Source organism: Pongo abelii, chromosome 1 (genome assembly GCF_028885655.2).
Source record: "Pongo abelii isolate AG06213 chromosome 1, NHGRI_mPonAbe1-v2.0_pri, whole genome shotgun sequence".
Classification (NCBI taxonomy): Eukaryota; Metazoa; Chordata; class Mammalia; order Primates; family Hominidae; genus Pongo; species Pongo abelii.
This window is the reverse complement of record NC_071985.2, coordinates 30,426,149-30,439,184: the sequence shown is the minus strand read 5'-3', so window position 1 is coordinate 30,439,184 and position 13,036 is coordinate 30,426,149. Positions and strand designations below refer to the sequence as shown.

General features: G+C 36.7%; 1 long non-coding RNA gene across 1 annotated transcript in view; it reads right to left on the bottom strand.

Annotated features, from left to right (window-relative positions):
* Positions 1-13,036, bottom strand: part of LOC129047939 (uncharacterized) — a 215,800-nt gene that overhangs the window by 28,400 nt on the left and 174,364 nt on the right. Inside the window, exon 4 of the long non-coding RNA XR_008509856.2 lies at positions 8,665-8,748. This is a non-coding gene — a long non-coding RNA (uncharacterized LOC129047939). The remainder of the gene's footprint in view (positions 1-8,664; positions 8,749-13,036) is intronic.

Below are 13,036 nucleotides of genomic sequence, written 5' to 3'. Positions count from 1 at the left end.
CTACAGCTCTTTTCTTCTCTCCTTATCATCCTTAGCCTGTCCCACATCTGGGAAGAATAAGTTCTGCAGATAACTGGAGGGCGAGCAAGGCAGAGAGGAGCTTCATTGAGGAACAGAACAGCTCTCAGGAGACCTGAAGTGGGTAGCTCTTTTCCACAGGCAGGTTGTCCCAAAGAGTGTCCAGCTCTCAGTGGAGAGGAGACCTCTAGTCAGTAGCTTCTAGCACCTTTCCACAGGCAGTTGGTCCTGATGAGTCAAGGAAACCTAAAGTAGGTAGCTCCTTCTTGCAGCTGGTAGTCTCGATCTCTGTCCAAGTCTGGCTAAGTCTAGGATTTTTACGGGCTCAGAACGGGGGAAGTGCATGCTGGTTAGTTCCTGGGCAGCTATGGGCAGCCCGGAAAAAGCACCGTAAGTTCTCACTCTAGTCGATGAAACTGGCAGTCCAGCCACCTGGCTTCAGGCCGTCCCTGGCTTGAAGGTGGGGCTTGACTAGGGACTTGCCCCTTTCCGCCTAGGAGCCTGCCTGCCTCCTGTTGCCATCAACCTGCCATCCATGATGCACATGGCACCCAGGCTGTTTGTGCTGAGGGGCACCTGCAGGCCTACGCCGAGCTGCCCTCAGCACCCCCTCAGCCTCCCTCCCATGCTTATCAGTGCCCAAAGTCCAGAGGGGTCCCAGGTGGAAGGGGGCTGGCATGTCAGCACTGCCCTAAGCACAGATACACCTGGTCAGATCATGACAGCACCTGGACTGGCCTCAATTTTGCTCCAAAATTGGAGTGGGTGCCAGGAGCAGAGAGAAGCCAGACAGCAGAAGCAGGCACTATTGAGCCTACAGGGAATGGGGGGCTTTCTGGGTCCCTGGGAGTACACAGATGCCTGGTCTGCAGCTGCAGCTGGGAGAGCAGGGTTCCTGCCCCACCAACTCAGTAATGTTGTCTCTGGCCTGCCAGCTCCACTGAGTATGCAGCCCTGGCCCACACCTCCCCTGCTGCAGCTGGTGTCCCCGTAGCGGCTTCTTCTGATGGACCACCTGCTGTCATTACTCATCCTATTTTGAGCATTTATTTTCATTCACAGCACAGTTAAGGTGAACTACATATTAGGACTTTTTTTTCAAAATGTTTATAACATATTTTCTGAACCCTTGCCTTTCTGATGATAGCTTTCTATTGCTTTCACATAGGAAAAACTAATTTGTGAATAAAATGCTTATATCTCAACATTTCTCCTTGAAAAAGTATAACTATGGCAGAAAAATGAAAATCTAGCCTGTTTTTTGTTTCTTCTTGCTGTCTTATATTTTTACCCAAATAACATGCAAATTCTTTTTTATTAGTATTGCCAAGAATTTGCTGAGGTTTTCCAATTTCATAAGTAAACATTTTTCAGCTCCACGAAATTTTCTGTAATTGTGTTATTTCTTCTCTTCCTGATATTTTGATTTCTTCTCCAGAATAAAAAACCCAGAATCCTTATATTAGATGAGTGTTTTCTGTCCTCCACATCTTTCATATTTTCTTTCATCACGTTCATCTATTTGTTTTATTTTATATTCTTGGAAAACCTCTCAAGTTGATTTAATTCCTGTTTTCATGAAACTATGGGAAATAAAGCCATGAAAGGAGAAATGAAAATACAATGGAATGGAAATTAATAGAACTACATATAATATTTTGTGAAACCAGAATTGCAAGAATATTTAATTCTTCCTGAAGTATACATCTGGGAAGACATCAGGCAGGAGGTACACATGGCATAGCTCTGGAAAGACAAGTATGTTTCGATCAGTTGAACAAGTCAGCAAATGTTATTTTAGGCAGAAGAAAGAACATATTTAAGGGCATCATGTGTCATTACAAAATGTGCTGTTTTCAGGGGCCAGAGAGATATTCCGGGGGGCTGAATCTTAAACTCTCATGAGAGGAGTAGTGGTAGGAAGCCAATGTGGTTTGAGGCCAGATGGTGACCCTTGTGATATACAGGAGGGTTAGAATAAGGCAGTGGATAAAAGGAACAGAGGAGAGAAGGAAGCCTCTACCATTCTAGCTTGGAAGAATGGCTAGATTATTTTTACATTTATTAAGAGAAATAAAGATAGAGGAGCATATTTGCTAGAAGATACTAGCACAATTTAAAAATATGAGGTTTGAATGTCTATAAGGTTTTTGGATCACACTGTCAGAATGTGTTTAGAACTATGAGCCTTGAACTAAGAAGAGATATTAGGATTCCGTGGAGATTTGAAAGGATATAAAGGAGTTACATCTCAGTGTTTGAGATTTCCCAGAGTAAGTATCTACAATGGAAAACAACTGGTATTGGATCACTTGGGAATACCTCTCTTTAATTTTCAAAAAAGAAAATATAATGAACGAGAAAGTGGTCAGCAGTGCCTAATTATTCAGAGTGATCCAATAAGATGAAGAATTTAAAATGCCACTTTCCTGACTTGAAAATTAGAGGTGATTGAGACCAGGATGAGATCAGCTGCAGCTTAGTGATGTTTGGGGAAGCCAGAAGCCAGAGTGCATTTGGCAGAGCAGTGAAGGCAAGGTGACAAAGGTGAGGCAATGGAGGTCTTGCTTAGCAATAACGAAGCCCATTGCATCTTTCCTGATTTACAACTACAAACATTTAGCATTTTTACTGTCACCAAAGTGTTTGCATAAGGGCAACTTTGCTGCCCACAAGGGAGTTAGGCTGCCAGTTTCCTCCTGCCTGAATATCATGTTACAAATCAAGGTATAATTAGAGGAGAGAAGCATAAAGGTATGCATTACTCTGGAGTGCCTGAAATTTTGGAAAAGCATCAATGAAAACACTTTTGCAAATCACTGTGTGTACGAACGGACTAATACTGTAGTAGGTCACAATGTCTCCCTAGGGTCATGGCCCCCACAGACCATTCTGTCACCCTCACTCTGCTTCCATATTTCCATTTTCACTCCCATCACTTTGCTCAATCTCAGTTCCCTGCCCAGACTCTGCTATGTTTGTTACAGCACTCAGCAGAGTTCAGAGTTCCTTAAGTGCTGTGGATCTAGCAGGGATGTAGAGATGCCAAACTGTATCAAGCTATAAAACCTTTTTTTTTTAATCTCTTCTCTTCCCTCAGTTCTCTATTCTCCAATAAAACCTAGAGATTTATCACATTTTGTCAGCATGAGAAACTTTCTCTATTAATCCCCACTTTTAGTTGCCAGGATATCTGAATCTCAAGAATACCAATGTTCTCTTTGTATCATACCTGCACCTCCCAGGAATTATAATCCACAGCTCGGATAAACTGTTTTATAAGGAGATCATTTGCTTCAACTTATATCTATGTAACTTTTAACTACTTTTAAGGCTTACAACAATGTAATGCATGCTTATTAAGAAAATTAGAAAAATACAAAAAGAGCATGATGAAAAAAAATCCTACAGTAATTCTACAAAACAGAAAACTGTAATATTTTTATTTTGGTGTGAGGCTTTCAAATTAACTTTTAATTTTCAAACATTACACAGAAAGAAAAATATACATACACTTTTAGCCAGCTTTTTAAAACTGAAAAGAATATGCCTGGATCAAGGACCAATAATACAAAAAGTTATATATTGAAAGTAAATCTATCTCCCTTGCCTCACAACCTTAATCCTGTTTCCCAGGAGCAACCCATGTTAGCATTTAATTCTGTACCCTTCCAAATGTTCACTGGCATGTAAAAGTATGCAAATTGTAGAAATAAATTCACTTTAAATAAGCTTAATATACTGCACACACTGATTTATCCTGCCTTTTTAACTTAATTTTTAATTTTCTCTTAAATATTTTCAGATAAAATTACTTTTATTAATTATATGTTATTTATTTATTCAAGTGAGAAGTTGCAATATTTGGTTTTCTTTTCCTGCATTACTTTGCTTAGGAAAATGGCCTCCAGCTCCATCCTTGTTGCTGCAAATGATTTCATCTCATTTTTTCATGGCTGCATAGTATTCCATGAGGTATATGCACCACATTTTCTTTATCCAGTCTACCACTGACAGGCACCTAGGCTGATTCCATGTCTTTGCTATTCTGGAAAGTGCTGTGATGAACATATGCTTGCATGTGTCTCTATGGTAGAACAATTTATATTCCTTTGGGTATATACCCAGCAATGGGATTGCTGGGTCAAATGGTAGTTCTGTTTTAAGTTCTTTGAGAAATTGCCAAACTGCTTTCCACAATGGCTAAACTAATTTACGTTCCCAGCAGCAGTATATGAGTCCCCTTTTCTCCACAGCCTTGCCAGCATTTGTTAATTTTGACTTTTTAGTAATAGCCATTTGGCTGGTGTGAGATGGAATCTGATTGTGATTTTGATATGTATTTCTCTCAAGTTTAGTGATGTTGAGCATTTGTTCATATGCTTGTTGGTCACATGCTTTTGCAAAATCTGTTCACGTCTTTTGCCTACTTTTAAGTGTTTTTTTTTCTTACAAATTTGTTTAAGCTCCTTATACATTCTGGGATTTTTTTTTTTTTGCTTATACATTTGTTTAAGCTCCTTATGAATTCTGGATATTAAACTTTCTTCTGCTGGCTTTGGGGTTGGCTTGCTTTTGTTTCTTTAGTTCCCCTAGTTCAAATGTTAGGTTCTTAATTTTTGATCTTTTTAACTTTTTGGTTAGTGGACATTTACTGCTATAAAGTTCCCTCTTAACACTACTTTAGCTGTGTCCCAAAGATTCTGATATGTTTTTCTTCATTCTCACTAGTTTCCAAGAAGTTCTTGATTTCTGCCTTAATTTCATTATTTACCCAGAAGTCATTCAGGAACAGGTTGTTTAATTTCCCTATAATTTTATGGTTTTGAGTGATTTTCTTAACATTGATTTCTATTTTTATTGCTCTGTGGTCCAAAAATGTGGTTGGTATGGTTTCAGTTTTTTTTTTTTTTTTTAATTTGCTGAGGATGGTTTTATGACCAATTGGGTGGTCAATTTTAAAGTACATGCCATGTGCAGATGAGAAGAACGTATAGTATGTTGTTTGCGGTTGAGAGTTTTGTAAATGTGTAATAAGTCCATTTGGCCAAGTGATGAGTTCAGACACCAAATATCTTTGTTAGTTTTCTGCCTTGATGATCTAATGCTGTCAGTCGGGTGTTGAAGTCTCCCACCATTATTATGTGGTTATCTAAGTCTCTTCTTAGGTCTTTAAGAACTTGCTTTATGAATCTGGGTGCTCCTATATGGGATATATATATATATATCATTTTAAGGAATATATATATATATCATTTTAAGGAATATATATATATTATCACTTTAAGAAAGAACCATATGATACATTATATAGATCATATATAATATAGTATATATATCATATATATCCATATATATTATATATATTCTATTATATATTTATATTTTATATTATATATCATATATTATATGATATATAATAGATCTATTATATATGATCTATATCTCTATCTTGTAATATCTTATATATTATATATAAGATACATATCAGATATTATATATCAGATATATATTATGTATAATATATTATATATCAGATATATAATATATATTATAAGATACATATATTATGTAAGATACATATATTATGTATTATATACATAATACATATGGTATATATTATATATCTTATAGATTATATATTATATATAAGATATATAATATATCATATATCATATATCATATAGATAAGATCTTATATAATATATATAAGATCATATATATATCATAGTTAGATCTTGTTGTTGAATTGAGCCCTTATTATTATATAATGGCCTTCTTTGTCTTTTTATGTTTATTGTTTTAAAGTTTGTTTTGTCTGAAATTAGAATAGCAGCTCCAGCTTTTTCTGTTTTCCATTTCCTTGGTATATTTTTCTCCATCTCTTTCTTTGAGCTTATGCGTGTCACTGCATGTGAGATGGGTCTCTTGAAGGCAACATACCATTGGATTTTGCTTCTTTATCCAACTTGCCACACTGTGCCTTTTAACCGGGGCTAGCCCATTTACATTCAAGGTTTGTATTGATATATGAAGACTAGATTCTGTCATTGTGTTATTATTAATAGCTGGTTATCATGCAGACCCGTTTGTGTGGTTGCTATATAGTTTCACTGGTTCATGTATTTAAGTGTGTTATTGTAGTGGTTGGTAATGGTCTTTCCTTTCTATATTTAGTACTTCCTTCAGGACGTCTTTTAAGGCAGATCTAGTGGTAATAACTTTCCTTAGCATTTGCTTGTCTGAAAGGGATCTTATTGTTGCTTCACTTATGAAGCTTAGTTTCGATGAATATGAAATTATTTGTTGGAAATTATTTTATTTAAGATATTATTTAAGAAAAGAAAAAGAATGCTAAATATAGGCCCCCAATCTATTCTGGCTTGTAGGGTTTCTGCTGACAGATCTGCTGTTAGCCTGATGGGGTTACCTTTGTAGGTGACCTGCCCCTTCTCTTTAGCTGCCTTTAACATTTTTTATTTCATTTTGACCTTGGAGGATCTGATGACTATGTGTCTTGGAGACAATCTTCTTGTGAAGAGTTTTTCAGGGGTTCTCTGCATTTCCTGAATTTGAATGTTGGCCTTTCTAGTGAGATTAGGGAAATTTTCATGGACGATATCTTAAAATATGTTTTCCAAGTTGCTTGCTTTCTCTCCCTCTCTTTCAGGGACACTAATGAGTCATAGATTTGGTCTCTTTACATAATCTCATGTTTCTCAGAGATTTTTTTCCTTTTTCTTTACTGTTTTTTCTTTATTTTTGCCTGAGTGAGTTATTTTTGAGATCCAGTGTTTGTTCTCTCAGATTCTTTCCTCAGCTTGGTCAATTCTGCTATTAATTCTTTGATTGTATTCTGAAATCCTTGGAGTAAGTTTTTCAGCTCTATCAGATCAGGTTGGTTCTTTCTTAAAATGATAATTTTGTCTTTCATGTCCTGTATCATTTTATTTTTATTCCCTAGAATCCTTGGATTGGGTTTCAACTTTCTCCTGAATCTCAATGATCTTCATTCCTATTCATATTTCGAATTCTATTTCAGTCCTTTCAGCCCCTTTAGCCTGGTAAAGAACCATTGCTGAGAAACTAGTGTAGTTGTTAAAGGTAAGAAGACACTCTGGCATTTTGAGTTGCCAGAGTCCTTGTGCTGGTTCTTTCTCATCTTTGTGGGCTGATGTTCTTTTATTTTTTGAAGTTGTTGTCCTTTGGATAGGTTTTTTTTTTCTTTTAACCTCTTTTATGTCCTTGGGGGTTTGACTGTGGTATAAGGTAAATTGGTTGACCGGATTTGTTTCTGGAATGGTTTAGGGGGCCAAGTCCCAGCTCAGGATTCCTGGGCTGCATCCTCTAACTCTGGGGAGCTGGTATTGGGCCCCTGGCTTTGTTCTCTGTCCCCTTGAGGTTAGGGATCTACTGTACTGTAGAGGCTGAGGTGTTCCCAGACCACTGGTCACAACATTCTGATGGGTGGTGCCAGCCAAAGTGCTTCATTGAGTGATGGTAGTGGGATCTGTGATCATTTGCAAGTACCACCAACAGCAGCAGCATGGCAGGGTGCACCTTTGTTGACTGAGGTGTGGCACTGGCAGGCACATGGTTGCTGGCCTCCATCAGGGTGTTTGCAGTGGTGGTGGTGACAGAGTGACATGGGAGAGGGGTGTGGGGCTTCTGGCATCCATGGGTGTGTTTGCACCAGTAGTGGTGGTGGCACAGGGGCAGAGCACTGGCAGGCGTGGGGCTGGCACCCTCCATGCATGTGTTCAGGCCAGTCAGCCACTGTTTTTGACACTTGGGATACTGTCCTGAACAAGACAGAAGAAAGTTTCTTCCTCTGTAACAGGAATCCCTAGTTGATCATTTTGGGCTGTTTCCAACTTTACGCATTGTAACTATGAACATTTCCTGTGCCTGTAATTATTTCTTAGTTATATATTCCTAGAAATGCTTGTATATTATCAAACAGTACAAACGTTTTTCAGGCTTTTGGACAAATATGCCAAATTACCTTCCAAAAGGTTTACATTTATATCACACACCACAAATGAACAGCATGACTATTTCAACAGTCCCTGACAAACTGTATCCTCCTTTCTCCTTCCATTAAGACAATAAAATCAATCCTTGGCTAAGCTACCAAAATAAGAGTACACAGGTTTAATTCAGATACGTAACCAAAAATAAGCTCTTGTTTTCAGCCTCAGTACATTGATATTTAATGTAAGAAATTTAAATATACTCTTAATCATTATTTCTAAACATTTTATCTAAAAACTTTAGATAGTCCTTTATAAAAAGATTTCATTTAAAAACAGTGCAACTACAGTAATAATAATAATAAAACAAAATTTCTTGGGCAAAATTAGGTCATTCTCATATTTTGGGGAAACTAGAAACCTGGCTGCCTTATACAAGCAGTGATTCATTAATACTAATTGGTGCTTTCTTTTCCATGCAAGAGAGAAAACTGTTCTAGATCCTAATCATTCCTTATTACAGTAACAGCAGGCTGTATTTAATCTGCTACTCAATTCTTCAGTTACAGAATCAGCTGACCTATAATTAAAAGACATTTAAGTCTTAGAGGGAAAGAAAAACAAATCCTAATGACAAACAGATAGCAGAAATTCCCAACCATGCTTCCCTCACCTTGGGTCCTCCCACTTCTGCAATCCTGCTGTCAACTTCACTCAATTCTTTTCAGGGAAATGGAAAAACTGCTCCTTCTCCACTCTAAAATTAAAGAATAAGAATGAGCATGTGACATACACAATTACACAAATGTCTAAATATGTTAGGATGGAATTATAATTTTCTCTTTATATTTAATATTAATTGTGTCTTTGAATATAAAATTAATACATATTTATGTGAGAATTTTGAAAAATATAAAATATGTAAGAAGAAGTAAAAAGCCTTGCTGCAGAGAAGTATACACTGTTAATAGTATGCTGTGTTTTCTTTCACTCTTTTTGCTATATTTACTTTTTTTTTTTTTTTGAGATGGAGTTTTGCTCTTGTTTGCCCAGGCTGGAGTGCAATGGCGCGATCTCAGCTCACCACAACCTCCGCCTCCCAATTCAAGCGATTCTCCTGCCTCAGCCCCCCAAGTAGCTGGGATTACAGGCATGCGCCACCTCTCGCAGCTAATTTTGCATTTTTAGTAGAGACGGGATTTCTCCACGTTGGTCAGGCTGGTCTCAAACTCCCGACCTCAGGTGATCTGCTCGCCTCTGCCTCCCAAAGTGCTGGGATTACAAATGTGAGCCACCATGCCCCGCCCATACTTTTGTATTAAACATACACATACAATTTTGTTAATGGTTAGAAAATTGAGGCAAGATTGTGAGTTGAAAAGCACGCAGGTTCTACAGTTGGACTGCATGGGGAAAAATTCTGATTCTGTCTCTTTTTACATGTATGTCTTTGGGCCAGTCACTTAACCTCTCTGAGCTTCAGTTTCCTCACCTGTAAGCTGGTAATAAAAATAGCACATATCACATGATGATATTTTACAGAATGAATAAGATAAATATCTGTCATGTAATAAACAGTCAGCAAATGTCAGCTACAGTAAAGCTTTTTCACTTGATTTTTTCCCATTTGAACACATATCACCGTCATTGTCTCTGTAACTAAAAAATGCTATGAACATCACTTTAAATAGGTCTATAATATCCTATTACATGGGTGTTCTGTGATGAAAATTTCCCTTAATGGACATTTTAGATAGTTTTCATTTTTTCACTTCTATAAATAGTATTGTTGTGAACCTCCAATGATTATCATCTCTCATTATAAGGAGACTTATTATATTTTGAAATACTGAATTAAAAGGATTAAACTTTTAAAGCTCCTTGACACATATTTCTCAAGTGACTTTCAAAAGTAAGTTCTCCTTCCCTCCAGTAAGCTGTACAGTCTCTGGTTTACCATTTTTTTTTTTTTTTTTTTTTTGAGACAGACTCTCGCTGTGTCACCTAGGCTGGAGTGCAGTGGCGCGATCTCGGCTCACTGCAAGCTCCACCTCCCGGGTTCACGCCTTTCTCCTGCCTCAACCTCCTGACTAGCTGGGACTACAGGCGCCTGTCACCACGCCCAGCTAATTTTTTGTACTTTAGTAGAGACGGGGTTTCACCGTGTTAGCCAGGGTGGTCTCGATCTCCTGACCTCGTGATCCACCCACCTCCGCCTCCCAAAGTGCTGGGATTACAGGCGTGAGCCACCGCGCCCAGCCTGGTTTACCATATTTAACAACGCTGGTGACAATCATATGTCAACATTTTTGATTGATTGGATATGTGAAAAATGTATTTTACTGATCATTCAATTAGAAATTATTTTATTATTAAAGAAACTAGACATGTTAAATCACTTCAGAGTGTATTTCTATCACGTATTTTTGTGAATTGTGCAGTCATTCATGTTCCTTGCTCATTTTTCTGTAGTAGTGTTGTTTTATCTTATTGATTGTTCAGTGAGATTTATTAAGCAAGCGTATTTCTATTTTTTAATTAAATACTACAAAATATTTTTAGTGCTTTTTGTTTTTAAACTTTGATTTTGGTCTTTTTGAGGTAGTGGGTTTTAGATTTTCAGGTAGTTAAAACTATTCTTTTTTTCTTTCCTTTGTGGTTTCTTCCTGTTTTCCATGCTTCAGTGGCCTTTTTCATCAAAATTGTTTTAACCACCTCTCAGAAACAACCAACACAATTCATCAATGTCACGAAGAGTTGTTTCTCATGCAACAAATATAACAACAAGAAATTCTCATTTTTATACAAATAAGAAAGCATACATTTCCATTAGTAAGTTCATATTTGTCAAGACAGATCTAGGATCTCTTTCATCTTGCTAGTATCTTCATGATATTTACTAGTTATGGTGGCCAATTAGAGTAAACTATGTCAACTTCCAAACATAAACTTCTTTGTAGAATTTCTCCTTTGAGAATTTTTATAATAAAGAAAGACCCCAATTTGTTTTTCTAATAATGTTAGGGATGAAGTTGATAATGGTACGTCTAAGAATAGTTTTTGAATAAAAGAATGGCCTAGATTAAAAACAAAAGTGCACTTGTTAGCGCCAATAGATTTATAATAACTTAATGGAATGAGACATTGTAAATAACGTTGAGGCTCAGCAAGAGTTCAATGGCGAAAACAGCTGTGACTGACTTGTCAAGGTTGTCCTGGGAATGTGAAGTAAGGGAGTGGCATGTGTGCCTGGTGGAAATCCTCTTATTGGTTCTTTTTAGAATCTATTCTATTTCTATGGTTTTATAAAGAAAAGGTTTTTTTGTTTTGTTTTATAATGAACTAATGCTTTTAAAAATCCTAGACAAAAACAAACAATCAAAAAGCTCCCATGAGCTATACTGTTCTCCAGCCAGCATTGGGGTACTCAATATGTGGCTTTTTGAGACTCATACACTTCCCTAAGCCTCTTTCTGGATATTTTCAGGTCTTATTAAAACAAGAACTCCCTTACCTGAAGTGTTAACTTCTCTGTCAAAACGGCAAATGCAGTTTCTCAAATGAATTTTAGTAGCTGTTTAGTGGGTTGTTAGATTACAGATCTTATGTCAGAATGATGCTATGTGAGTCTAGGGCACACTTAAAAAAAGTAGACACATCCCTGGGTGAAGGAGTCAGAAAGGAATAGACTAGTGTTGGAAAATGCCTTGAAATCAAGTGTGATGCCCAGATGATGCTAAAACCATGTTTACAATATCTCCTTCAGGCAGTGGTCTCCCCCGGGCTTGAACACCACCAGATACTATGAGCTCTCATGCTATGAGAACTTGCATTTCTAAAACACTTGCCTTTACACAGCAACCCTGAAAAGGGGATTTTTTTTCCTATTTAAAGATGGGAAAATCAGCTCAGAGTAGTCAAATGGCTGAACCAGTATTTAAAATCAAGTATGTACAACATTAAAAAATGATGCTGTAACTCCCAGTGTTACCACAAACTTGAACCCCCAAATTTATGAAAGAATAAATTTCGTCTCTATTTGCTTAAGAACCTTGTTCAATAAATCAAAATTTATTTTACTGATTTGAATAAACTGAAGGATAAATCAATTATGCTTCATAAAAGGCAGTATTTTTTTTATTTTCAATTAGCGCAGGAAGTGTTTCTACTTTACCCTCCAATATACTCATTTGACCTGTTAATATTGTTGCAAAATCAGTCTTAGCTTACTTTAATGATTAGCCAAGACTAATCTGAGTTGCTGTATTGATTGCCTATGTAAAATCTGCTAAAAGATTTGAGAAGCATTTTGAGCTTTTAAATAAGTGAAGAATCTCTAAGTTGCCTCAATCTTACTCGCTTATTGAATTAGCATGGAAAACTCTATGAAGACGTGGAATAATTTAGTTCCTTAATGTTTCCTCACAAACTAGAATTTAAATACTATTCATTCCATGTTAGCTGATAGGTGCTTTCTACAATATGCCCACATGGTTTGTATGTCATTCTGTACTTCTGAAAAACTATAGTTTGGCCCACTGCTAGATACTAGCAAAAGGAAATTGAGCAGTGAGCCTTGTAATGACCAGTTTGCTCATGAAACTGCCTTTTTGTAGCTATCAAATGAAGATTTCCTAACAAGTGATTTAGAGAAACATTTGCCAAGTTTAGAACCTACACAAACCTTGTTGATTTCAAGTTCTGGCCCAAACTGTAGTCATCGGTTTTGTTGGCAAAATAGGATTTTCTGTTTCTTAGAAAATCAGCAATAAAAATCTTCTTGGACATTTAAATTGCTTTACAAAACATTTTGATGAGTTAAGTATAAATGAAATAGAAACATAAGGCTTACATTTCCCTTAAACACACAAGAGATTGTAAATAAAGGGAAAATGTTCATGGAAACATGTTTGGGAATATGCTAAAACTTTGAAAAATACTTAGGGACATTTGATGAGCCCAAGTGCAGCTGGATCTTGCTCAGCCATGACTCTTTTTTTTTTTTAAAGATATTGGATTATAAAGAGAAACATATATTAATAATT